Consider the following 27,416-nt stretch of genomic DNA (forward strand, 5'->3'; position numbering starts at 1 on the left):
TGTATGTTGTGTAGTAAGCTGTTAGTAGCCCATGTGCCTCACCCTAATAATTTGTTAACACGATGTTAACACATCGTTTGTGGCCTGGTCTGTCCTTGTTTGCCAACTGTTTTTGAACAGCTTTGACAGTGCTACTGATAGTAGTGGTGGAGCTTGGCTTTCATGTGCAAATTCAGCACACACAACATTCTATAATAGTATTCTGTTATTTCACGTGTCAAATTAAGCTTATTTAATGCGTCAAATAGTGTTATGACGTGTATCTTTTTTGACATGCAAATACCCAAACTCTTTCAATGTGCCTCACCCTAATAATTTGGTCTATTTTCACCTCTTAATTTTGCCTACTGTTCTAACTTGGTGCTGCACATGTAGCCTATAACCTGTTTTAGAGAATTGTAATCATCGAATATTGTAAGAGCTTTCATTGTCTGTTTATATTACCGCTTTATTTATCCTACAGTTATGACTTCTTATACAGTAAGAACACTAAGAACGGCCCATGTTCTGAATTCTGTTGCTATACATTTCAAAAGTGCTAAACAACTAGTTATATTGACCACGTCAGTCGTCGCTCGCTCATTGTCTTAATCAAAATTACGGATTGCCTCTTATCCGCTTGTAGTCCCCTTATACCATAGTTTGACCATCTCAATTGTCAGTAGAAGCCACATTTGTTTAAGCAAGTCAGCCATATAAGCTATGTTTTTTTAAAAGGCAGTAATTGAGGCTGAATGAACTGTTTCGCTGCCAGACAAGGCTCCGCTGAAAGTCAGGTGTAGCAGTGGTAAGGTGTTGGGACAGCTTGTATGTAGGCCCTAACAGTTTGTGGGCACCATTACAGCGCAATTAGTGTATTATTTAGTGTTGTGTTGTGTAGGGAATCATGCATACCCCAATTATTATTTTTTCTCCACCAAGACTTACAGTGAGGGAAAAAAGAATTTGATCCCCTACTGATTTTGTATGTTTGCCCACTGACAAAGAAATGATCAGTCTTTAATTCTAATGGTAGGTTTATTTGAACAGTGAGAGACAGACTAACAACAAAAAAATCCAGAAAAACGCATGTCAAAAATGTTATAAATTGATTTGCATTTTAATGAGGGAAATAAGTATTTGACCCCCTCTCAATCAGAAAGATTTCTGGCTCCCAGGTGTCTTTTATACAACTCCCACTATACCTAACATCTTTATTAAACTTTAGACATATGAGTTACCACATCCGGTCTCAGGGATGGTTAACTCTGGAAATTCCTTTGGTTTCTACTGCACTAGGTAAATCATCTTTTCTTGCACCTTATTTGTCGAACAATCTTCAAAAGGTTCTTAAATGTGATGTTTTTGTGCCTCTAGGGCAATTCAGAAAGCTGACTGATGAATGTGTTTGTTTTTATGACATGTTTTCTTTCTGATTACATTCTGTATTTATATTTTGATGTGTGCATTTTCTGTCACTTCTGTAATTCAGAGCTCATCTGTAAAAGAGACCTTGATCTCAGTATTACTCTCTGATAAAAGGTTAAATAAAATAAATACAAAATTATTGACTTGAATGTTCTATTAATTCTATTTCTATGGCAGCACATGCAGTTGGGAGTGGAGGAGAAGAGAAAATGTGAGTCTGAAAACAAATACAAAACATATATAATTTATTATAATATATTTTTTGCTATTAGAATGGTTATTACAGTGAACCGCGGTTATTTGGTTGGCCAAATACCGCCATCCCAAATAACATGACTGTCACAGCCCTACATACAATGTATCTGAATTCCAATAAACCCCATGTCCAGGCCCAACTTACGATAAAATATTCTGTACATTGTGCACTACTTTTGACTCGAGCCCAATGGGTCACACTCTGTTTGGATACAAATCTGTCGATAAGAAACTGGTTGTTACGGTTAGTTTTAGAATAAGGTTTAGGGTAAGGCTTAAGACTGGGCTAGGGTTAGTAGATAGTTCGTTGAAATGTTACTGATAGTCTGTATATGGATAGTCTGTAGAGCATCTACAGATGGATTATCCAAATAAAGTGTTACCAAAGTGCCTTCTTACAAATGTGTAAATGTTGGTAGTGAAACGAGAAAATAGCCTCGCAAGACTGTTTATATGACCAAACTTAGGCTTTAATGCTTTCTTTAATGAGAGAATTCACGGCCATTTGCATTCATCAGACGCGTGGAGTCTGGAGGGGATTGCATTCACGCCGTGCCCATAATCAGGTTATCCCCGCGTATAATGGAGGCGCCTTGGAATCACATTTGTTTTAGGTACGTGTGTGTGTGTGTGTGTGTGTGTGTGTGTGTGTGTGTGTGTGTGTGTGTGTGTGTGTGTGTGTGTGTGTGTGTGTGTGTGTGTGTGTGTGTGTGTGTGTGTGTGTGTGTGTGTGTGTGTGTGTGTGTGTGTGTGTGTGTGTGTGTGTGTGTGTGTGTGTGTGTGTGTGTGAGAGAGAGAGAGAAGGGTTATCCCTACATATAATGGAGGCTTTTTGGCCTTTAATTGGTTTTAGGTACAGTATGTGTGTATGTGTGTGTGTGTTGGGGGCTCTTTATTGACCTATAGAAAGATTAAACAATGTATTTAAGAGTCAATCTGTGGTGTGCAGCGGGGCAGCCTATGTGTTTGGTTAATGTGTGGAACTGGTACGCCGGGAGGGGAGACGGTGTGAGTGAGGATGGATGATTCCCGGAAGCTTTTAAACTAATTTTCTATTAGACATCTGAGTTGTTTTTCTCTGAGCATTATATTGAGTAAGGATCTGATTTCGCTATCCTCGGAGGTAGGTACTGTACCTCCACTGTCTGTGACTGAGGCCTATTTTAAGTTAAAGGAAAGTGAATTGTTTTTCTGTCTGTCTGTCAGTCCTGTCTGTCTGTCTGTCTGTCTGTCTGTCTGTCTGTCTGTCTGTCTGTCTGTCTGTCTGTCTGTCTGTCTGTCTGTCTGTCTGTCTGTCTGTCTGTCTGTCTGTCTGTCTGTCTGTCTGTCTGTCTGTCTGTCTGTCTGTCTGTCTGTCTGTCTGTCTGTCTGTCTACAGATGTAGGATCTTAATTTAACCAGAACTGTTGTAGCGAAATAATCCTGCAGCAACAGGATTTGAACGTTTAGTCCCTAATGTTGCTTGATCTCTGGTTAGGCTATTAGCTGGACAAAAGTAGGCTTCATGGAAAGTGCAATACTGTTAATATATCCGTGTGTTTGGAAATCACAAACCTCATCTGCATTTCCTGTGGCACAGTAAAATTCTCAGCAACAAATGTGTGATCAAATTAAGATCCTACATCTTTACCTACCAGAAAACAGAATTCAATAGAACATCGGCCAATTTCTTGGGCCACTATACCTATTTTGCCAACTGGACTGGACCCCTTTGATACACGGAACCCTACTAATCCATCACGACTGGTCTATTGACGTAACCGCACGAGGAGGCTATAACAGACATCCTCTGTCGAGACGTCCCTCTAAGGCCCTTCTGCTAGCTTGCTAGCCCCAGCCTGATAGCTGTCTGAATCGCCGTGTCTCCAGCCAGCCTAACTACTCACTGGACCCCAATGATCACTCGGCTACGCATGCCTCTCCCTAATGTCAATATGCCTTGTCCATTGCTGTTCTGGTTAGTGATTCTTGTCTTATTTCACTGTAGAGCCTCTAGCCATGCTCAATATGCCTTAGCCAACCCTTTAGTTCCACCTCCCACACATGTGGTGACATCAGCTGGTTTAAATGTTTCTAGAGACAATATCTCTCTCATCATCACTCAATGCCTAGGTCTACCTCCAATGTATTCACATCCTACCATACCTTTGTCTGTACATTATGCCTTGAATCTATTCTATCGCGCCCAGAAACCTGCTCCTTTTACTCTCTGTTCCGAACGTACTACACAACCAGTTCTTAAAGCCTTTTATCCTACTCCTCCTCTGTTCCTCTGCTGATGTAGAGGTTAATCCAGGCCCTGCAGTGCCTAGCTCCACTCCTATTCCCCAGGTGCTCTCATTTGTTGACTTCTGTAACCATAAAAGCCTTGGTTTCATGCATGTTAACATTAGAAGTCTCCTCCCTAAGTTTGTTTTATTCACTGCTTTAGCACACTCTGCCAACCCGGATGTCCTAGCCGTGTCTGAATCCTGGCTTAGGAAGACCACCAAAGCCCCTGAAATTTCCATCCCTAACTATAACATTTTCCGACAAGATAGAACTGCCAAACGGGGCGGAGTTGCAATCTACTGCAGAGATAGCCTGCAGAGTTCTGTCTTACTATTTGTCTTACTATCCCTTACTACCCAAACAATTTGAGCTTCTACTTTTAAAAATCCACCTTTCCAGAAACAAGTATCTTACCATTGTCGCTTGCTATAGACCACCCTCTGCCCCCAGCTGTGCCCTGGACCCCATATGTGAATTGATTGTCCCCCCCATCTATCTTCAGGGTTCGTGCTGCTAGGTGACCTAAACTGGGAGATGCTTAAAACCTCTTCACTCTTCACTGTATTTTCACGGCCGGATGAAAAACATACCCAAATTAAACTGCCTCCTACTCAGACTCAGAAGGTAGGATATCACAGCCACACTACCTGTGAGTATAACAGAACTCATATGGCAGGCAAAAACCTTAGAAAAATCAAACCAGGAAGTGAGAATTCTGGTGCTTGTAGTCCTTTCAAGTCATTGCCAATCGAACACACAGTGAGTTAGGGTTCATTTTGCACTTCCTAAGGCTTCCATTAGATGTCAACAGTCTTTAGAAAGTTGTTTGAGGCTTCTAGAATGAACAGGGAGTGAACAAGAAGGTGGGGAAGTTGGTGACCCAGGGAAGGACAGAGTTAGCTGTGTTCCAAAACATTTTTCAAGACACTGGAATTGTCTGGTTGGAATATTACTGAAGTTTCACGTTATAAAGGCCCTAAAGATTGATGCTTTACAACGTTTGACATGTTTGAACGAACGTAAATATAACTTTTTTTTACTTTTCATCGTGACATTTTCCGCGCGCTTCCTACACTTGGAGTAGCTTACTGAACGCGTTAACAACAAGGAGCTATTTGGACATAGATATCATCCTAACCAACTTGCCCTCCAAATACACCTCTGCTGTTTTCAACCAAGATCTCAGCGATCACTGCCTCATTGCCTGCGTCCGTAATGGGTCTGCGGTCAAACGACCACCCCTCATCACTGTCAAACGCTCCCTAAAACACTTCAGCGAGCAGGCCTTTCTAATCGACCTGGCCCGGGTATCCTGGAAGGATATTGACCTCGTCCCGTCAGTAGAGGATGTCTGGTTATTCTTTGAAAGTGCCTTCCTCACCATCTTAAATAAGCATGCCCCATTCAACAAATGTTGAACCAGGAACAGATATAGCCCTTGGTTCACTCCAGACCTGACTGCCCTTGATCAGCACAAAAACATCCTGTGGCGTACTGCATTAGCATCGAATAGCCCCCGTGATATGCAACTTTTCAGGGAAGTTAGGAACCAATATACACAGGCAGTTAGGAAAGCTAAGGCTAGATTTTTCAAACAGAAATTTGCATCCTGTAGCACAAACTCAAAAAAGGTCTGGGACACTGTAAAGTCCATGGAGAATAAGAGCACCTCCTCCCAGCTGCCCACTGCACTGAGGCTAGGAAACACTGTCACCACCGACAAATCCACAAATCAACTGCCCTCCACTGCCCACAGCAACTCGCCCAAGCCTCCCCCATTTCTCCTTCACCCAAATCCAGATAGCTGATGTTCTGAAAGAGCTGCAAAATCTGGACCTCTACAAATCAGCCGGGCTAGAAAATCTGCCATATCAGGCAGTGATGCAACCTATCAGGATGCTCTCGATGGTGCAGCTGTAAAACCTTTTGAGGATCTGAGGACCCATGCCAAGTCTTTTCAGTCTCATGAGGGGGAATAGGTTTTGTCATGCCCTCTTCACGACTGTCTTGGTGTGCTTGGACCATGTTAGTTTGTTGGTGATGTGGACGACAACGAACTTGAAGCTCTCAACCTGTTCTACTACAGCCCCGTCGGTCCTCCTTTTCCTGTAGTCCACAATCATCTTCTTTGTCTTGATCACGTTGAGGGAGAGGTTGTTGTCCTTGCACCACCTGGTCAGATCTCTGACCTCCCTACAGGCTTTCTTGTCATTGTCGGTGATCAGGCCTACCACTGTTGTGTCATCGGCAATCTTAATGATGGTGTCGGAGTCGTGCCTGGCCTTGCAGTCATGAGTGAACAGGGAGTACAGGAGGGGACTGAGCACGCACCCCTGAGGGGTGAGGATCAGCGTTGCGGATGTGTTGTTACCTACCTTTACCACCTGGGGGCGGCCCGTTAGGAAGGCCATGATCCAGTTGCAGAGGTGTTTACTCCCAGGGTCCTGAGCTTAGTGATGAGCTTTGAGGGCACTACGGTGTTGAATGCTGAGCTGTAATCAATGAATAGCATTCTCACATAGGTGTTCCTATTGTCCAGGTGTGAAAGGGCAGTGTGGAGCGCAATAGAGATTGCATCATCTGTGGATCTGTTGGGGCGGTATGCAAAGTGGAGTGGGTCTAGGGTTTCTGGGATAATCGTGTTGATGTGAGCCATGACCAGCATTTCAAAGCACTTCATGGCTACAGACGTGAGTGCTATGGGTCGGTAGTCATTTAGGCAGGTTACCTTAGTGTTCTTGGGCACAGGGACTATGGTGGTCTGCTTAAAACATGTTGGTATTACAGACTCAGACAGAAAGAGTTTGAAAATGTAAGGGAAGACACTTGCAAGTTGGTCAGCGCACGCTCGGAGTACATGTCCTGGTAATCCGTCCGTTGTGAATGTTGACCTGTTTAAAGGTCTTACTTACATCAGCTGCGGAGAGCGTGATCACACAGTCGTCCGGAACAGCTGATGCTCTCATGCATGTTTCAGTGTTACTTGCCTCGATGCAAGCATAGAAGTTATTTAGCTTGTCTTGTAGGCTCGTGTCACTAGGCAGCTCTCTGCTGTAATCCTTTTGTAGTCTGTAATAGTTTGCAAGCCCTGTGACATCCGACGAGTGTCACAGCCGGTGTAGTAGGATTCAATCTTAGTCCTGTATTGACGCCTCGCCTGTTTGAAGGTTTGTTGGAGGGCATAGTGGGATTTCTTATATGCTTCCGGGTTAGAGTCCCGCTCCTTGAAAGCGGCAGCTCTACTCTTTAGCTCAGTGCGGATGTTGCCTGTAATCCATGGCTTCTGGTTAGGGTATGTACGTACAGTCACTGTGGGGACGACGTCATCGATGCACTTACTGATGAAGCCAGTGATTGATGTGGTGTAACCTTCAATGCCATCTGAAGAATCCTGTAGTTTAGCATCTGCTTCATCTGACCACTTTTTTTATTGACGGGATAGCAGGTGCTTCCTGCTGAAATTTTTGCTTGTAAGCAGGAATCAGGAGGATAGAATAATGGTCAGATTAGCCAAATGGAGGGCATGGGAGAGCTTTGTACGCATCTCTGTGTGTCACAGGCGTCGTAGTGAACAGACCAATGCACAATGTGTAGAGTGCTCATTCTTACTTTATTAAATGATGACACTCCAAAAAAACAAAAAACAAACGACAGCTAACAGTTCCGTAAGGTACTCAGACTATACGGAAAACAACCACCCACAAAACCCAAAGGAAAACAGGCCGCCTAAGTATGGCTTCCAATCAGAGACAACGAAAGACACCTGCCTCAGAACTTCAATAATATTCAAGGCGGACGATTGCATTGTCTTATAAAACGTTTCGGAAAGAAAGGGTCCCCACACGCATGCGCGTCATAGTAGACATGGCCATCCGCCTGTGACCTAGTTTACAGCCTTCTCGTTCGGTCAGTTTTTACAGGAGAACACTCAAACCACTTTGTAAAGACTGTTGACATCTAGTGGAAGCCTTGGGAAGTGAAAAATGAATCCTAACTCACTGTGTTTTTCAATGGCAAAGGTTTGAAGTGATTCCACACATCGGATTTGTCTCAGGGTTTTGACTGCCATATGAGTTCTGTTATACTCACAGACACCATTCAAACAGTTTTAGAAACTTTAGAGTGTTTTCTATCCAAATCTACTAATTATATGCATATTCTCGTTTCTGGGCAAGAGTAGTAAACAGTTTAAATCGGGTACGTTTTTTATCCGGCCGTGCAAATACTGCCCCCTATCCCCAACAGGTTTTAACTGGCTCCGGTTTGCTCCACGGCTCTCTACTATACTCCCGGGAAGTTAGGTCAGGGCTCCCCCTGACCTAGCCACACTACCCGTATGCCCCCGCCCCCAAAAAATGTTTGGGTGCTGCCTCCTCTTACCGTTCCAGCGGTTCCTCCCAGTAACGCCGTTCTGTCTTTGCTGCCTCTATCTCCTCTGGCGGGCAGCGATACTCGCCCGGCCTTGTCCACAGTCCTGCCCCATCCAGGATTTCCTGCCAGGTCCATGATTCCACGTACCTCCTCCCACGCTGCTTGGTCTTCTTTTGGTGGGTGGGTCTGTCACAGGCATCGTAGTGAACAGACCAATGCGCAGCATGTAGAGTGCTCATTCTTACTTTATTAAATGATGACACTCCAACAAAAAAACAACCAAACGACAGCTAACAGTTCCGTAAGGCACTCAGACTATACGGAAAACAACCACCCACAAAACCCAAAGGAAAACAGGCTGCCTAAGTATGGCTTCCAATCAGAGACAACGAAAGACACCTGCCTCTGATTGGAAACCATACGCGACCAAACATGGAAAACGAAGCATAGAAAATGCAAACTAGAACAAATTCCCCTGAACCCAAAACCCCAAAACAACCCCTGAACATCCTGCTATGGCAAAATACCCTTTTTACTGGTCAGGACGTGACAGTACCCCCCCCCCCCCCCCCTCGAAGGTGCATACCCCGACTGCACCCCAAACAAAAAAAACACAAAAACAACCCCAAACCTAAAGGGAGGGAAGGGAGGGTGGCCACCGTCTACGACGGTTCCTGTGCTACACCCAACCCTTCCGCCAATCCTCCAGCTACGGAGGAGGCTCTGGCTCCGGGCGTAGCCCCCGTTCTGCGCTACCGACCACCGCTGGAGGCTCTGGGCTGCAGACAGGCTCTGGGCTGCAGACCGTCGCTGAAGACTCTGGGCTGCAGACCCTGGCCGGAGGCCCCGGGCTGAGATGCGTCGCTGGAGGCCCCGGGCTGAGATGCGTCGCTGGAGGCCCCGGGCTGAGAGGCGTCGCTGAAGGCTCCGGTCTGAGGGGTGTCGCTGGAGGCTCCGGGCTGAGGGGCGTCGCTGGAGGCCTCCTGCGTGGAGCTGGGACCGGTCTCCCCGCAGTGGGTAGACTTACAGGAGACTGAGTGCGCAGAGCAGGCACGGGCACACTGGGCCTTGGAGGCGCACCGGAGGTCTGGAGCTCAGGGCTGGCACACACCATCCTGGCTGGATGGTCACTGTAGACCGGAACTGGCAGAGCGCTGGCACAGGGCGAACTGGGCTGTGCTGGGGAATGAGGGCTGCCGTGCATAGAGCAGGCGCAGGATAAACTGGGCCGAGGAGACCCACTGGAGGCCAGATGCGTTGAGCCGGCGCACTTCTTCCTGGCTGCCGGCCAACTACCGCATGGCAACGCTGCGGAGCCCGTAACCGACCGCACCGGACTGTGCGTGCGGATGGGCGAGATAGTGCGCATCACACCGTAATGCATTTCTCACCCCTCTGCACGCCCTTTCCGCCAGCACCATTTCCCGGAATCTCGCGTCGAACTCAGCACTTGACTCCTTAACCTGTTGGGGATACCCCTTCCCGTTCGGATCCCGTTAACGGGATTGCTTGACAAGATACAACGCGCGAAATTCAAAACAGAATAAATCAAATAATTTTAATTTCTCAAACAATCAACTATCTTACACCCTTTGAATGATAAACATCTCCTTAATCTAACCACGTTGTCCGATTTCAAAAAGGCTTTACGGCGAAAGCATAAAGTTAGATTATGTTAGCACAGTACATTGAAAATAGCTGTGTGTAATGTTTTGTGAATGTAAAGACAGGCGTCACCAAAAGCAGAAAACCAGCTAAAATGATGCACTAACCTTTGACAATCTTCATCAGATGACACTCCTAGGACATTATGTTAGACAATACATGCATTTTTTGTTCTATCAAGTTCATATTTATATCCAAAAACAGCATTTTACAGTGGCGGTGAAATTCAGAAAATATTTTCCCTCAAATGCTGCCAGTGAATCAGCGCTACAATTTACAAAATTACTATTCGAAAACATTGGTCAATTATAATATTGTCATTCAAAGAATTATAGATTAACATCTCGTGAATGCAACCGCATTGCCAGATTTCAAAATAACTTTACTGGGAAATCACACTTTGCAATAAATGAGGTGCTATGCTCAGAAAAATAGGCTAGGCGATACAGGTTAGCGCCATCTTGGAACCATCTAAAATCAAATATACTATTGTAAATATTCACTAACCTTTGATTATTTTCATCAGAAGGCACTTCCAGGAATCCCAGGTCCACAACAAATGTAGTTTTGTTCGAAAAAGTTAATAATTTTATGTCCCAATAGCTCCTTCTTGTTAGCGCGTTCTGTAGGCTACTCAAAATGTACCGAAGCCCGCGGGACTTGTTGCCACGAAAGAGCAAAAAATATATATTTACGTTCGTTCAAACATGTCAAACGTTGTATAGCAAAAGTCTTTAGGGCCTTTTTCAATCAGAACTTCAATAATATTCAAGGCGGACGATTGCATTGTCTTATAAAACGTTTCGGAAAGAAAGGGTCCCCACACGCATGCGCGTCATAGTAGACATGGCCATCCGCCTGTGACCTAGTTTACAGCCTTCTCGTTCGGTCAGTTTTTACAGGAGAACACTCAAACCACTTTGTAAAGACTGTTGACATCTAGTGGAAGCCTTGGGAAGTGAAAAATGAATCCTAACTCACTGTGTTTTTCAATGGCAAAGGTTTGAAGTGATTCCACACATCAGATTTCCACTTCCTGTTAGGATTTGTCTCAGGGTTTTGACTGCCATATGAGTTCTGTTATACTCACAGACACCATTCAAACAGTTTTAGAAACTTTAGAGTGTTTTCTATCCAAATCTACTAATTATATGCCTATTCTCGTTTCTGGGCAAGAGTAGTAAACAGTTTAAATCGGGTACGTTTTTTATCCGGCCGTGCAAATACTGCCCCCTATCCCCAACAGGTTTTAACTGGCTCCGGTTTGCTCCACGGCTCTCTACTATACTCCCGGGAAGTTAGGTCAGGGCTCCCCCTGACCTAGCCACACTACCCGTATGCCCCCGCCCCCAAAAAATGTTTGGGTGCTGCCTCCTCTTGCCGTTCCAGCCGTTCCTCCCAGTAACGCCGTTCTGTCTTTGCTGCCTCTATCTCCTCTGGCGGGCAGCGATACTCGCCCGGCCTTGTCCACAGTCCTGCCCCATCCAGGATTTCCTGCCAGGTCCATGATTCCACGTACCTCCTCCCACGCTGCTTGGTCTTCTTTTGGTGGGTGGGTCTGTCACAGGCATCGTAGTGAACAGACCAATGCGCAGCATGTAGAGTGCTCATTCTTACTTTATTAAATGATGACACTCCAACAAAAAAACAACCAAACGACAGCTAACAGTTCCGTAAGGCACTCAGACTATACGGAAAACAACCACCCACAAAACCCAAAGGAAAACAGGCTGCCTAAGTATGGCTTCCAATCAGAGACAACGAAAGACACCTGCCTCTGATTGGAAACCATACTCGGCCAAACATGGAAAATGAAGCATAGAAAATGCAAACTAGAACAAATTCCCCTTGAACCCAAAACCCCAAAACACACAAAACAACCCCCCTGCCATGCCCTGACCATCCTGCTATGGCAAAATACCCTTTTTACTGGTCAGGACGTGACACTGTGTGTGGAGCAAAGGTGGTCTCGAGTTTTTTTCTCTCTGGCTGGTTGCACATTTAACATGTTGGTAGAAATGAGGTAAAACCGTTTTAAGTTTCCGTGCATTAAAGTCCCCAGACACTAGGAATGCCGCCTCTGGATGAACATTTTCCTGTTTGCTTATGGTGGTATACACCTCATTGAGTGTGATCTTAGTGCACGCATCGGTCTGGGGTGGTATGTAGACAGCTACGAAAAATACAGATGAAATCTCTCTAGGTAGATATTGTGGTCTACAGCTTATCATGAGATACTCTACCTCAGGTGAGCAATACCTTGAAACTTCCTTAGATATTGTGCATCAGCTGTTGTTTACAAATATACATAGACTGCCACCCCTTGTCTTACCAGAGGCTGCTGTTTTATCCTGCCGATAGAGTATATATGTTATTCATGTCGTCGTTCAGCCAGGACTCGGTGAAACATTATATATTGCAGTTTTTAATGTTCTGTTGGTAGGATATACGTGCTTTTAGTTCGTCCCATATATTTTCCAGCGATTGTATGTTAGCTAATAGTACGGATGTCAAAGGCAGATTAGCCACTCATCGCCTGATCCTCACAAGGCACCCTGATCTCCTTCCGCAAAATATCTGTCTCTTTCTCCTGCGAATGACAGGGATGAGATCCTGTTTGGTTGTCTGGAGTAAATCCCTCTTGTTCGACTCATAAAAAAATATTTGTCCAATTCAAGGTGAGTAATTGCTGTTCTGATGCCCAGAAGCTATTTTCGGTCATAAGAGACGGTAGCAGAAACATTATGCACAAATTAAGTTACAAACAATGCGAAAAAACTAACAAAATAGCACAGTTGGTTAAGAGCCAATAAAACACTAGCCATTCTCTTCGGCGCCATTATAAAACATTCCTAATGTTTGATTTGAAATTTAGTTTAGAATCTAAAATAACACATTGGTTTTTTACCTGGTGTTCTATCTTTATTGCTGGCAAATTAAAATGTGCGGCTAGATTCTATCCCTGTGCTTTGGCTCCATCAATAAGTACCTCGGTCTTGATTTAGCTTGAGGAAGTTGTGAGCCATCCAAGAATTTAAATCACTCGTACAATCTAATAATTTAACCATGGAGCTAAAATCCTCTGGTGACACAGAAATGTAAAGTTGTGTATTGTTTGCGTAGCAGTGAAAATCAATGCTGTGCTTTTTGACAAAGCTGTCAAGGGATAACATATAAAAACTTAACAGTACCGGACCCAAAATCGAACCTTGTGGAATGCCACATGTGATATGGATTCTCTCTGATTTATTGTGTTCACCAAGAGTTACAAAAAACTTTTCACTGGTAAAATTGGTCCTAAACCAATTTAGAACTGGACCGGAGAGGCCAACCCACCTCTCCGGTCTGTCCAGAAGGACATCATGGTCAACAGTGTCGAATGCAGCATCCAACCCTTTTTGTAAAATGTTCACTTAAAATGACATACCCAAATCTAACTGCCTGTAGCTCAGGACCTGAGGCAAGCATATGCATATTCTTGATACCATTTGTGGACTTTGACTTTTGTGGAAATGTGAAATTAATGTAGGAGAATATAACATATTAGATCTGGTAAAAGATAATACAAATAACTTTTTTGTACCATCATCTTTGAAATGCAAGAAAAAGGCCATAATGTATTATTCCAGCACAGGCACAATTTAGATTTTGCCCAATATATGGCAGCAGTGTATGTGCAAAGTTTTAGACTGATCCAATGAACCATTGCATATCTGTTCAAAATGTTGTAACAAGACTCCCCAAATATGCCTAATTGGATTATTACTACATTTTCAAGTTCATAATTGTGCACTCTACTTAAACAATAGCATGGTATTATTTCACTGTAATAGCTACTGTAAATTGGACAGTACAGTTAGATTAAAGATAATTTCAGCTTTTTGGCCATATCAGATATGTCTATGTCCTGGGAAATGTTCACGTTACTTACAATCTCATGCTAATCACATTAGACAACATTAGCTTAACCGTCCTGTAGAGCAGGGTTGCCCAACCTTCTTCCTGGAGATCTACGTCCTGTAGGTTTCCATCCAACCCTAATTTAGCATATCTAATTCAGCTAGTGAAGGTCTTGTTGAGCAACTAATAAGTAGAATCACGTGTGTTAAATTAGGGTTGGACTGAAAACCCACAGGATGGGAGATCTCCAGGAAGAGGGTTGGGCAGCCCTGCTGTAGAGGTTACATCTAAATGCATACAAGGACAGAGAGCTGTTTGGCATCTGTGTAGGCTCTAAGATCATTTACCACTTTAACTAAGGCTGTCTCTATGCAGTGGTGGGCATGAAAAACATATTGGAATTTAAAACAAATCAGTTGGCACTTAAAAAGTTCTATAGCTGTTTGAATACTAACTTCACCAGAATTTTGCTTAAGCATGGAAGGTTAGAGATTGGCCAAAAATTGCTAAGAGCTGAAGAATCTAGATTACTTTTCTTCAGAAGGGGTTTCACCATAGCAGGTTTTAGTGTAGTGGGGAAAGTGCAATTAAAAACTGTTTTGAAGAAGGTGGTGGGAATAGGATCGAGAAGGCAGGTAGAAGGCTTAAGTTGTGATATCACTTTCCTGAGCATGTCTGTGTCAACAAGGTGAAATAAATCCATAGTGCCTTTGCATGGTAGGCTAGGGCAAATATTATCAAACTTCTCATCAGGTCTTGCTGGACTGATACCCAGCCTAATGTTGGTTGTCTTATCTCTACAATACGCTGGAAACTCATCACATTTAGTTGTGGAGTAAAGTTCACATGGGTTTGCGTGGGTACGATTTTTCAGTGGTTGAGAACAGCACTCTCAAATTATTCTGATTAAAACTTCTTATGGATAGGGGGCAGTCTTCGGAAGTTTGGATGAATGAGGTGCCCAAAGTAAACTGCCTGTTACTCAGAAGCTAGGATATGCATATAATTGGTTCTATCGCACAGAAAACACTCTAAAGTTTCCAAAACTGTTAAAATAATGTCTGTGAGTATAACAGAACTGATAAAGCAGGTGAAAACCAGATTTTTTGTTGTTGTTGTTGAGCTCACCACTCATTATATTGGCTGTCAATGGGAATATGAATGGAATACCTCCCAGATTGCAGTTCCTAGGGCTTCCAGTAGATGTCAACAGTCTTTAGCAAGAGTTTCAGGCTTGTTTTTGGAAAAAATGAGCTAGAATTTGTAGTTTTTATAAGTGACTCCCATTTTGGCCGTAGTATTGTGGTGTGCGTCGGTGAGGGCACTTCGTTATTTATCTCTGGTAATGAACATACTATTCTCTGTCTTAAATTGTATCATTTATTTACATATTAGGGTACCTGAGGATTGATTAGAAACGTTGTTTGACTTGTTTGGACGAAGTTTATTGGTAACTTTTGGGATTCATTTGTATGCATTTTGAACAAGGGAAATCGGTGGATTACTGAGTCAAGCGCGCCAACTAAACTGACTTTTTGGTATATAAAGAAGGACTTTATCACACAAAAGGACCATTTGTTATGTAGCTTGGACCCTTGTGATTACAACCAGAGGAAGATCTTCAAAGGTAAGTGATTTATTTTATCGCTATTTCTGACTTTCGTGATGCCTCTGCTTGGTTGGAAAATGTATGTATGCGGGGCGCTGTCCTCAGATAATCGCATGGTGTGCTTTCGCCATGAAGCCTTTTTGAAATCTGACAAAGCGGCTGGATTAACAAGAAGTTAAGCTTTTAAATGTAAGACACTTGTATTTTCATGAATGTTTACTATTAGGAATTTTGTATTTTGAATTTCACGCTCTGCAATTTCACCGGATGATGTCGAGGTGGGGCGCTAGCGGCACGCCTATCCCAAATTAATAGTGATCAAGTTAGAAAATTGAGCCCGTCTGGCATATCTAATTGCCTCGTTATATATGCCAAGTTGCTCTCTCAGAATATCATAATGGACCTGCAACTTTGAGTTTCTCCACTTTCGCTCTGCCCCTCTGTAATTTCTCTAGTTAGTTTCCTCACTCATCCAAGGGGCTCTCTGTTTGGATGTGGCCTTTTTCAACTTTACTGGAGCTATGGCATCAATGGTTGCCCTTAATTTGCTATTAAAGTTATCAACTAAATATCATCACGAGAGGAAGGGAGAATAGGTGGTTATTGTTCATACACTCAATAAAATCTGTAGCAACTTCAGAGGTAAGATAGCATTTCTTAATAAAGCGTTCAGTACTACCCTGTGCTATGGGCAATAAAGTAGTAAAAATGACATAGTGGTGATCAGATAAAGCAACATCAACAATAGAGGATATGTCAATAGAAAGCCCCTTGGTAATAACCAGCTCCAGAGTATGGCCAAGGTTATGGGTAGGCCCAGTAACATATTGGATAGAGTCCATAGCTCAGATAAATCAGTAAAAACAGTGGAGCAGGGTTATGGTCAGCACTGGTAACTGACATTTAAACAGTATACCATTATGGCTGATGTCCACACACTGCGAACATTGGTCTGATTTTTACTTAGAACCTTTTAGTTCTTCTGCAGTGACACCATAGTCTCAATATTGATATTGGGCATTGCTATGTTGAAGTCTTTACATGTGTTCTATCACCCTTTTTCGACCAAACAAAATGTCCTTCAGTAGAAAAAGAGGCTGTCCCCCCACCCCTTTCCCTTTTTTGATAGAGTATTAAAAGCTGTAGTCCGAGGGGATGCTTCAGTAAGAGCGGCACTACAGTCTGATGACAGCCATTTTCAGTGAAAAACAACCAATCAACTTTGCACTCAATAATGAGGTAATTCACAAGAAAGGATTTACTTGTGATTGCTCTAACATTTAAACGTGCCATATTCAATGAGTGTGGTCTTCTCTGCCCCTAGGGCATCTGCCTTGAAGTAACCAATGGAATAACAGTCTCCAATCTATCAGAATGGTAGGAAGTAACAGTTTGTATAAACTCACTAGAAGGCAGAGTTAAATGAACATAAATTAGGTTACTCGCAATAACCATAGTGTCATTTCTACAGGAGTTGATATGCTTTCCAAGTCCTCTGTTGCTTATTCTGACAGGGAGAACTGGAACACTACCAGACGCTGTCCACCAGTCTCTAAAACAGTTTGCAATGTTGCTGTAAATAATCCTGGAACTCCTCCGGTTAGGGTGAATCCTGTCTCTTTTCAAAAGTGCTGGTTGCTGCCACAGCAAATCAAAGTTGTCGCAATGCTACAGTAATGCTCTAGGCTACCATACACTTCTTTCCAGGTGTCTTTCAAGCGGGCCATGTCCTCGCGCAGGTCCTTGAAGCGGTCCATCTCTCTCATCCCAGGCCTTCTTGGAGAGCCAGGTGCAGAGGTTGGAGTGGAGATTGACCAGACCACGCCGCCTGTTAGCAGGAAGCGCCACTCGCTCTCATCCACCTGGGGGAATGATGGGATGGAGAGAAGGGGGCTTTGGGATTCTGGTAGAGCTGGGACCCATATGGTCCTAACTGGCGTTTGGAAGATGGATGTGTGTGTCTAGGTGTGTGTGTGTGTGTGTGTGTGTGTGTGTGTGTGTGTGTGTGTGGTGGGCGCGCGCGCATGCGCATGCGTGCGTGCGTTGGGCACCGTAAGACTGTATGTCAATGCACTTGTATCGATCCGTACTCAAATAAACCATAAACAAATTAAATAATCTTAGATGGGTTAAACAAGTAGACAATATTTAGCATGGCCAATGCTTTGTCATTCATTCAAAGTGGCTCCAGTACCAGAGACCCATTATAAGAGCTATACAAATTATGGAGAGCAAACACTGACAGCTGACGTGCAACAGGTAATTTATTAGTCAGGCTGCATTGACAGTTATTCTCATCTCCCATAATTTCTATTCATTATGCAGACATGTGTCTTGTGAAGTGGCCATTAAATGTCTCAAAGTGATGCCACTGCATTAAATCTAACATAGCTGGTAGGACTCTAGGTCTGTAGCCTGTTCTGAAGGCTGCCATGTTTTGATGTGTCTGTCAATGCACTAGGCATCCATTTTGGATTCAGTGTTTGCCCTTAAGTTAAAGGAACAGGCAGTATTCACAACTTCTGAAGGCAGTCAATCAAACACGCTGCCAGAGAGGGGTTGAAAGGTTAAAGGTCAGTGATGTGATTAGTCCCAGAGTCTGCTGTGCTACCTGTTTCTTTGTTTGAACACACTGAATGATTGGAACTCCCCCATTTGTTGCCCATTACTTTTATTTCCATCTGTGAGTTAAAATAAGTACTTTTTTCCTAGTATTCCCACCCTCCCTCCCTCTCTCTCTCTTTCTCCCCACCCCACTCTCTCTGAGCCATTACCTCTTGTTTGTCACAATTGTTGTCTTCGTCTTCTGACGATAATGCGAAATCGTCATCAGAAAATGTGGACCAAAACGCAGCAGGTACGTGAATGCTCATCTTGATTTTTAATTAATCTCAAAAATGAACATACAAAATAACAAAACACCAAAAACGAACACTCGACAAATAAACAGTCTGGTAAGGCACAAGGCTATACACAGCATAATCACCCACAAATCACACATACAAACACACCCTAATATATGGAACTCTCAATCAAAGGCAGATAGACAACACCTGCCTTCAACTGAGAGTCCCAACCCCAATCAACCAAACATAGAAACACACAACCTAGACTAACCATAGAATTACTAAACATAAACCAAAACCCGGAATTACTAAATCAAACACCCTTTACACAAAACACACCACCCCGAACCACAGAAAACAAATACCCCCTGCCACGCCCTGACCAAACTACAAAACAATTAACCTTATATACTGGCCAGGACGTGACATTGTTCTCAGCCCCATGCAGTATGAGGGCCTGTTTCTCCTCCTCCAGATCAGGCCTTTCCCTGGCCACCACGATGTCTTGGGGGTGATCATGAAGCTCAGCAGGGTCTCCTACAGTGCACACATACAATACAGGACAAACACGATATATCAGCTTTCACAAACAACAAACATCCACTATAGACTCTACAGTAGTGTGTGTGTGTGTGTGTGTGTGTGTGTGTGTGTGTGTGTGTGTGTGTGTGACAAAGAGAGAGAGAAAGAGAAAACGAGTGAGAGAGATATTGCTGCTGTTATGATTCACGCTTCGCTACTATCCAATCCAACTACTATCCAATCCTTTCTCTGTAAAGCTACAGTACAAGTGTTCCTGCAATAGCCTTTTTCCTCTATCCAAAGAACCACAAGTGGGAGCGAGGGAAGTGAGCACATCTCAACCCTGTCCTTAGGATCTTCTATGCTAGAGGTTAAAAGCTAATATCTGGCATCTAAATAAATGAGTGCACATCTCCAGGCCCCTAATTCCATTTCTATCGATGCCGCGGCCCACTCGGCTGGTGGTAAAGACCCTCAGAGTCTGTATAAATCCCGGAGCTGCCATTTTCAAATCTCTTCCCGCTCTCCTCAGTTCCTTTGGCCTGGCTTAAAGGGGCCTAGGCCTGCTCCGATTGGAGGTATTGTGTTTCAAATATGGCTTGATGGGAATAATGAGAGCCTATGATGAGAGTGTACTGTAGGCAGTCCCCCCCCCCCCCCAAAAAAAATTATCATGAAAAATGAGCTGAATCTATTTAATGGTGGCCCATAAAAAAAACAGGCAGACGGCCCTGCAAATAGATGCTTGAAATGCGATCTTCTGTAATGCCTTTTTTCTCTGTAATGCAATTCACTTTAATGTGCCTTTTCTGGAAATTGCTTTTTCTTGTGGCCCACCTGAGGGCTCATACTCACTCGCTTGTATTAGTGTTGCATGGGGTGCTATGTTAAATGGAACATTATTGAGTGATTGGCTGATGTGTGTTGGGGGTAAATGCATCTTTGCTCATGTGCTGTGACCCTGAAACTGCAGTGCGTAACTCGCTGTAATCTTCACTCCCTTCCCCCTTTGAGAGAGATACACTACATGACCAAAAGTATGTGGACACCTGCTTGTTGAACATCGCATTCCAAAATCATGGGCATTAACATGGAGTTGGTCCCCCCTCCACTCTTCTGGGAAGGATTTCCACCTGACGTTGGAACATTGCTGCGGGGACTTGATACCATTCAGCCACAAGAGCATTAGTGAGGTCGGCCACTGATGTTGGGCGATTAGGCCTGGCTCACAGTCGGCATTCCAATTCATCCCAAAGGTGTTCGATGGGGTTGAGGTCAGTGCACTGTGCAGGGCAATCAAGTTCTTCCACACTAATCTCAATAAACAATTTCTGTATGGACCTTGCCTTGTGTACGGGGCATTGTCATGCTGAAACAGGAAAGGGCCTTCCCCAAACTGTTGCCACAAAGTTGGAAGCACAGAATCGTCGAGAATATCATTGTATGCTGTAGCATTAAGATTTCCCTTCACTGGAACGAAGGGGCCTAACCAGAACCATGAAAAACAACCCCAGACCATTATTCTTCTTCCACCAAACTTTACAATTGGCACTATGCATTTTGGCAGGTAGCGTTCTCCTGGAATCAGCGAAACCCAGATTCATCCGTTGGACTGCCAGATGGTGAATCATGATTCATCACTCTAGAGAACACGTTTCCACTGCTCCAGAGTCCAATGGCCACGAGCTTTACACCACTCCAGCCGATGCTTGCCATTGCGCATGGTGATCTTAGGCTGGTGTGCAGCTGCTCGGCCATAGAAACCCATTTCATGACGCTTCCGACGAACAGTTATTGTGCTGATGTTGCTTCCAGAGGCAGTTTGGAACTCGGTAGTGAGTGTTGCAACTGAGGACAGATTTTTTTTACACGCTACGCGCTTCAGCACTCAACGGTCCCGTTCTGTGAGCTTGTGTGGCCTACCACTTCGTGGCTGAGCCGTTGTTGCTCCTAGAGAATTCCAGTTCACAATAACAGCACTTACAGTTGACTGGGGCAGCTCTAGCAGGGCAGAAATGTAACAAACTGACTTATTGGAAAGGTGGCATCCTATGACGGTGCCATGTTGAAAGCCACTGAGTTCTTCAGTAAGGCAAGTCTACTGCCAATGTTTGTCTATGGAGATTGCATGGCTGTGTGCTCGATTTGATACACCTGTCAGCAACAGCTGTGGGTGAAACAACAGAGTCCACTCATTTGAAGGGGTGTCCACATACATTGTATATATAGTGTATCATACTCTGGCAGTATCTCACAGTCTGAAAATTATTCTGCAGGGTGGATCTTTTTCGTGCTGTTTTGCTGAAAGAGTAGTCCCATATTTGAAGTTTAAAACAACATTACAAAAGTCTGAACATGTCACAATTTTTATTTAGAAATAATAGAGGCCTATTTTAATAGACTATGCTACTATGCTACGATGATACTCAGCCATTATGCATGGCACAGATAAGGTTTCAAAAGACTGCATGAGAAGGGAGAAAGGTATACCCAGGCTCCCCTATGATTCTTCGTTGTATCATTTTCACTTCGCTTAGCACCAATAGCACAAGATCCCTCTCTCCTTGGCAGAGTTGAAAAGAGTCCCCATCTGCATGCCAGTGAGTTCTGGGAAGCGTGAATGAGCAGGGAAGGCTTATTAGAAGAAGCATTAGAAGAAGCTCATACCTGCATCAGTCAGATGTGCCACTCGGCTATGGATAGAACCTACGTACTGTACAGTCACGCTTGGGGAAGAACAGAGTATTTGCAGAAGTCTTATGCTTCCAGAGCTGTCGTTGTTCTAAGAAAGTAGATGTGTTAGCGAGTGTGTGCATTGAAATTAAGTCTCACAAGTTCAACCCCTATGGAGCACCAATGCTAGTTTCCTTCAAATGCAATTGCCTAAATTGGTTCACACATGTTTTCTTAGCCATGTATGTGTGGTTTTGTAAAATTGCTCAAATCCAGTACAGTGATCATGAAGTATAACAGAGTTATCATCTATGGCTGTTACTTATTCACCAAACGTTTTCATTGTATTTTGGTATGCATCCTCCTTCAACACTAAATTAGAACAGAGGCATGTTACAAATCAGTATGTGAAGAGCATAATACTGTTGTTTGTGTGTGTGTCAAATCAAATTAAATTGTATTTGTCACAGACGTGTTTAGCAGATGTTATTGCCTGAGTAGCGAAATGCTTGTGTTTCTAGCTCCAACAATGTAGTAATATCTAACAATTTCACAACAATACACACAAATCTAAAATAGGGGAGGTGGGTAGCCTAGTGATTAGAGCGTTGAACTAGTAACCGAAAGGTTACAAGATCAAATCCCCAAGTTGACAAGGTAAAAATCTGTTGTTCTGCCCATGAACAAGGAAAGTAACCCACTGTTACTAGGCTGTCATTGAAAATAAGAATTTGTTCATAACTGACTTGCCAAGTTAAATAAAGGTTTAAAAAAGTGTGTGTGTGTGAGAGTGTGTGTGTGAGAGTGTGTGTGAGAGAGAGAGAGAATGTGTGTGTGTGTGAGTGAGTGTGTGAACAGAGATTTTGTGGTAATGTAGAAGCAAAAGTCTGGGATGTACTTGATAGTGGAGTCTCTCAGATGGCATCCAGCTCCTCACCAATATTCTCCAGGAGCATTGAGAAACAACAGGGCTGTGTTCAATAACACTGAGCAGATGCATGAATGCAAAACACATGGCACTAATGCCAATGTAAAGATGGGAAAAACGTCATTATCTGGTTGAAATGATATTTGAAAAGCACATTAGAACCAGATATAAACATATTTCTCCAGACAAAAAAAAACACATCCTGTTGCATTCAGTATACATCCTGATCATGAATGCTTTTCAACCAATGTTATCCCCTGGGAAGAGTGTTGTGCTTGTTGTAGTAGAACAGTTCATTTCAAGGTTAGATCACACTTTGCAAATTACAGACTACTCTGTAACACACCTGCTCTGAACTAATACCCCTGAAATAACATAATAATAAGAGTACAGTTGTGGCCAAAAGTTTTGAGAATGACACAAATACTAATTTTCAAAGTCTGCTGCCTCAGTTTGTATGATGGCAATTTACATATACTCCAGAATGTTATGAAGAGTGATCAGATGAATTGCAATTAATTGCAAAGTCCCTCTTTGCCATGCAAATGAACTGAATCCCCCAAAAACATTTGCACTGCATTTCAGCCCTGCCACAAAAGGACCAGCTGACATCATGTCAGTATTTCTCTCGTTAACACAGGTGTGAGTGTTGATGAGGACAAGGCTGGAGAGCACTCTCATGCTGATTGAGTTCGAATAACAGACTGGAAGCTTCAAAAGGAGGGTGGTGCTTGGAATCATTGTTCTTCCTCTGTTAACCATGGTTACCTGCAAGGAAACACGTGCCGTCATCATTGCTTTGCACAAGAAGGGCTTCACAGGCAAGGATATTGCTGACAGTAAGAGTGCACCTAAATCAACCGTTTATCGGATCATCAAGAACTTCAAGGAGAGCGGTTCAATTGTTGTGAAGAAGGCTTCAGGGCGCCCAAGAAAGTCGAGCAAGCACCAGGACCGTCTCCTAAAGTTGATTTAGCTGCGGGATCGGGGCACCACCAGTACAGAGCTTGCTCAGGAATGGCAGCAGGAAGGTGTGCGTGCATTCTGCATGCACAGTGAGGCGAAGACTTTTGGAGGATGGCCTGGTGTCAAGAAGGGCAGCAAAGAAGCCACTTCTCTCCAGGAAAAACCTCAGGGACAGACTGATATTCTGCAAAAGGTACAGGGATTGGACTGCTGAGGACTGGGGTAAAGTCATTTTCTCTGATGAATCCCCTTTCCGATTGTTTGGGGAATCCGGAAAAAAGCTTATCCGGAGAAGACAAGGTGAGCGCTACCATCGGTCCTGTTGTCACGACTTCTGCCGAAGTCGGTTCCTCTCCTTGTTCGGGCGGCGTTCGGCGGTCGACGTCTCCGGTCTTCTAGCCATCGCCGATCCACCTTTCATTTTCCATTTGTTTTGTCTTGTTTTCCCACACACCTGGTTCACATTTTCCTCATTACTTGTCGTGTATTTAACCCTCTGTTTCCCCCATATCTGTGTGTGAAATTGTTTGTGGTAAGTGCTTGTGCACATTGTGAATGGTGCCGTTGGTTTGATAATTAAACTGCTCTGGTTATTACCCAGTTCTGCTCTCCTGCGTCTGACTTCCCTGCCACCAGTTACGCACCCCTTACAGAATTTCACACCCACAATATGGAGTCAGCAGGAGCAGGTGCCCCTGGTATAGGGGTTGAGGACCGCGTCCGGGAGCACGCAGCGATGCTCCACCATCTTGGCATCTCCATGGACCGCGTTGTCCAAACCATGGAGCGCTAGGAGAGACAGGGAGTTCCTCCAGTGCCTCCACCAGCCCCACCAGGGTCTCCACTACTCGCCCCCCTTTCACCCGATCCTAGTGGGATTCGTCTCGCCCTTCCCCGGGAGTACGACGGGACGGCTGCAAAGGTTTCCTGTTGCAGCTGGATCTCTACCTGGCAATCGTCCACCCGGCTCCTTTGGGCCGTGAGAAGGTGTCTGCCCTCGTCTCATGCCTCTCGGGGAAAGCCCTGTAGTGGGCCAATGCCATGTGGGAGAAGGAGATGCGGCGCTGGACCATTTCGAGGATTTTACCCGCCGCTTCCGGACAGTCTTCAACCACCCGCCCGAGGGTAGAGCGGTGGGTGAACGCCTTTTCCATCTGAGGCAGGGGACGAGGAGCACCCAGGAGTTCGCGATGGACTTTCGGACCCTGGCTGCCGGAGCGGGATGGATCGACAGGGCCCTGATCGACCACTATCGTTGCAGTTTGCGCAAGGATGTCCGTCGAGAGTTGGCCTGCAGGGACACCACACTCACCTTTGACCAGCTGGTGGACCTGTCCATTCGGCTGGATAACCTGCTGGCTACCCGCGGACGTCCACAGCGGGGTCTGTCGGTTCCATCCCCCAGCACCACCGCTCTGATGCCCATGGAGCTGGGAGGTGCTGCGCTCAGGGAGACCGGAGGAGGTTTCGTCTTGGCACCATCTGTGGCCGCAGAGGTCACACTGCTGGTCAGTGCCAGGTTGGTCCCTCTGGGGGTTGAGGCAGCAGGCAGGACACTTTGGCATCACCCCAGGTGAGAAGGCACCATTCTCACCCAGAGCCCTCTGTTGCACACATGTTTTTGTTTGTTACTTTTTCCCGCATTCAGGTGCGGCTGGGAATTTTATAGACAGATCATTTTCCCATAGTTTAGGGATCCCCATCATTCCAGTGGCTATACCCTTCGCAGTTCACGCCTTAGACAGTCGATCATTAGGGTCAGGGTTGATTAGGGAGGCCACCACTCCTCTGGGCATGGTGACGCAGGGGGGTCACAAGGAGATAATCAGTCTCTTCCTCATTGACTCTCCTGCGTTTCCCGTGGTGCTACGCCTACCCTGGTTAGCTTGTCATGACCCCACTGTTTCATGGCAATGGAGGGGTCTCACGGGGTGGTCGTGAGAGTGCTCGGGTGGTGTTTAGGGGTTTCCGTGGGTGCTACTACGGTGGAAAGTCCAGACCAGGTCTCCACTGTGCTCATTCCCCCTGAATATGCCGATTTGGCTCTCGCCTTCTACAAAAAGAAGGCGACTCAATTACCACCCCATCGACAGGGGGATTGTGTGATAAATCTCCTGGTAGACGCCGCACTTCCCAGGAATCACGTGTATCCCCTGTCACAGGCGGAGACGGCGGCTATGGAAACATATGTCTCCAAATCCCTGCATCAGGGGTACATTTGGTCCTCCACTTCAACCGCCTCCTCGAGTTTCTTTTTTGTGAAGAAGGAGGGAGGTCTGCGCCCGTGTATTGACTATCGAGGCCTCAATCAGATCACTGTGAGGTACAGTTATCCGCTACCTTTGACCGCCACAGTGATTGAGTCAATGCACGGGCGCGCTTAGTCACCAAACTAGATCTCAGGAGTGAGTACAACCTGATGCGTATCCGGGAGGGAGATGAGTGGAAGACGACATTCAGTACTATGAGTACCTCGTCATGCCGTACGGGTTGATGAATGCTCCATCAGTCTTCCAAGCCTTTGTAGATGAGATTTTCAGGGACCTGCACGGGCAGGTGTAGTGGTGTATATTCATGACATTCTGATATACTCCACTACACGCGCCGAGCATGTGTCCCTGGTACGCAGGGTGCTTGGTCGACTGTTGGAGCATGACCTGTACGTCAAGGCTGAGAAATGCCTGTTCTTCCAACAGTCCATCTCCTTCCTAGGGTACCGCATTTCCACCTCAGGGGTGGAGATGGAGAGTGACTGCATTTCAGCCGTGCGTAATTGGCCCGACTCCCACCACGGTAAAGGAGGTGCAGCGGTTTCTAGGGTTTGCCAATTACTACCAGAGGTTTATCCGGGGTTTTGGTCAGGTAGGGGCTCCCATTACCTCACTGCTGAAGGGGGGACCGGTACGTTTGCAGTGGTCGGCTGAGGCGGACAGGGCTTTTGGTCACCTGAGAGCTCTGTTTACCTCGGCTCCTGTGCTGGCCCATCCGGATCCCACTTTGGCATTCATAGTGGAGGTGGACGCGTCCGAGGCTGGGATAAGAGCCGTACTCTCTCAGCGCTCGGGCACACCACCGAAGCTCCGCCCCTGTGCTTTCTTCTCGAGGAAGCTCAGCCCGGCGGAGCGAAACTATGACGTGGGGGACTGGGAGCTGTTGGCTGTCGTCAAGGCTTTGAAGGCGTGGAGACATTAGCTTGCGGGGGCTAAACACCTTTTTCTCATCTGGACTGACCACCGCAATCTGGAGTACATCCAGGCGGCGAGGAGACTGAACCCTCGCCAGGCAAGGTGGGCCATGTTTTTCACCCGTTTTGTTTTCACCCTTTCTTACAGACCAGGTTCCCAGAACGTGAAGGCAGACACACTGTCCCGGCTGTATGACACAGAGGAGTGGCCCATGGATCCCACCCCCATACTCCCGGCCTCCTGCCTGGTGGCGCCGGTAGTGTGGGAGCTGGACGCGGACATTGAGCAGGCGTTGCGCGCAGAGCCCGCTCCCCTCCAGTGTCTCGCTGGGCGTCTGTACGTTCTGTCTGCTGTCCGTGACCGGCTGATCTATTAGGCCCACATGTCACACTCCTCTGGTCATCCAGGCATCGGTCGGACGGTGCGCTGTCTGAGTGGGAAATACTGGTGGCACACTTTGGCTAAGGACGTGAGGGTTTATGTTTCCTCCTGCTCAGTGTGCGCCCAGTGTAAGGCTTCTAGGCACCTGCCCAGAGGTAAGCTACACCCCTTACCCGTTCCACAACGACCATGGTCAAACCTGTCGATTGATTTCCTTACCGATCTCCCCCATCACAGGGAAACACCATGATCCTGGTTGTTGTGGATTGTTTCTTTAAGTCCTGCCGTCTCCTTCCTCTGCCCGGTCTCCCTACGGCCCTACAGACTGCGGAGGCCTTGTTTACGCATGTCTTCTGGCACTACGGGGTGCCTGAGGATATAGTGTCTGATTGGGGACACAGTTTACGTCGAGGGTCTGGAGGGCGTTCTTGGAACGT

Source organism: Salmo salar, chromosome 21 (assembly GCF_965601325.2).
Source record: "Salmo salar chromosome 21, fSalSal1, whole genome shotgun sequence".
Taxonomy (NCBI): Eukaryota; Metazoa; Chordata; class Actinopteri; order Salmoniformes; family Salmonidae; genus Salmo; species Salmo salar.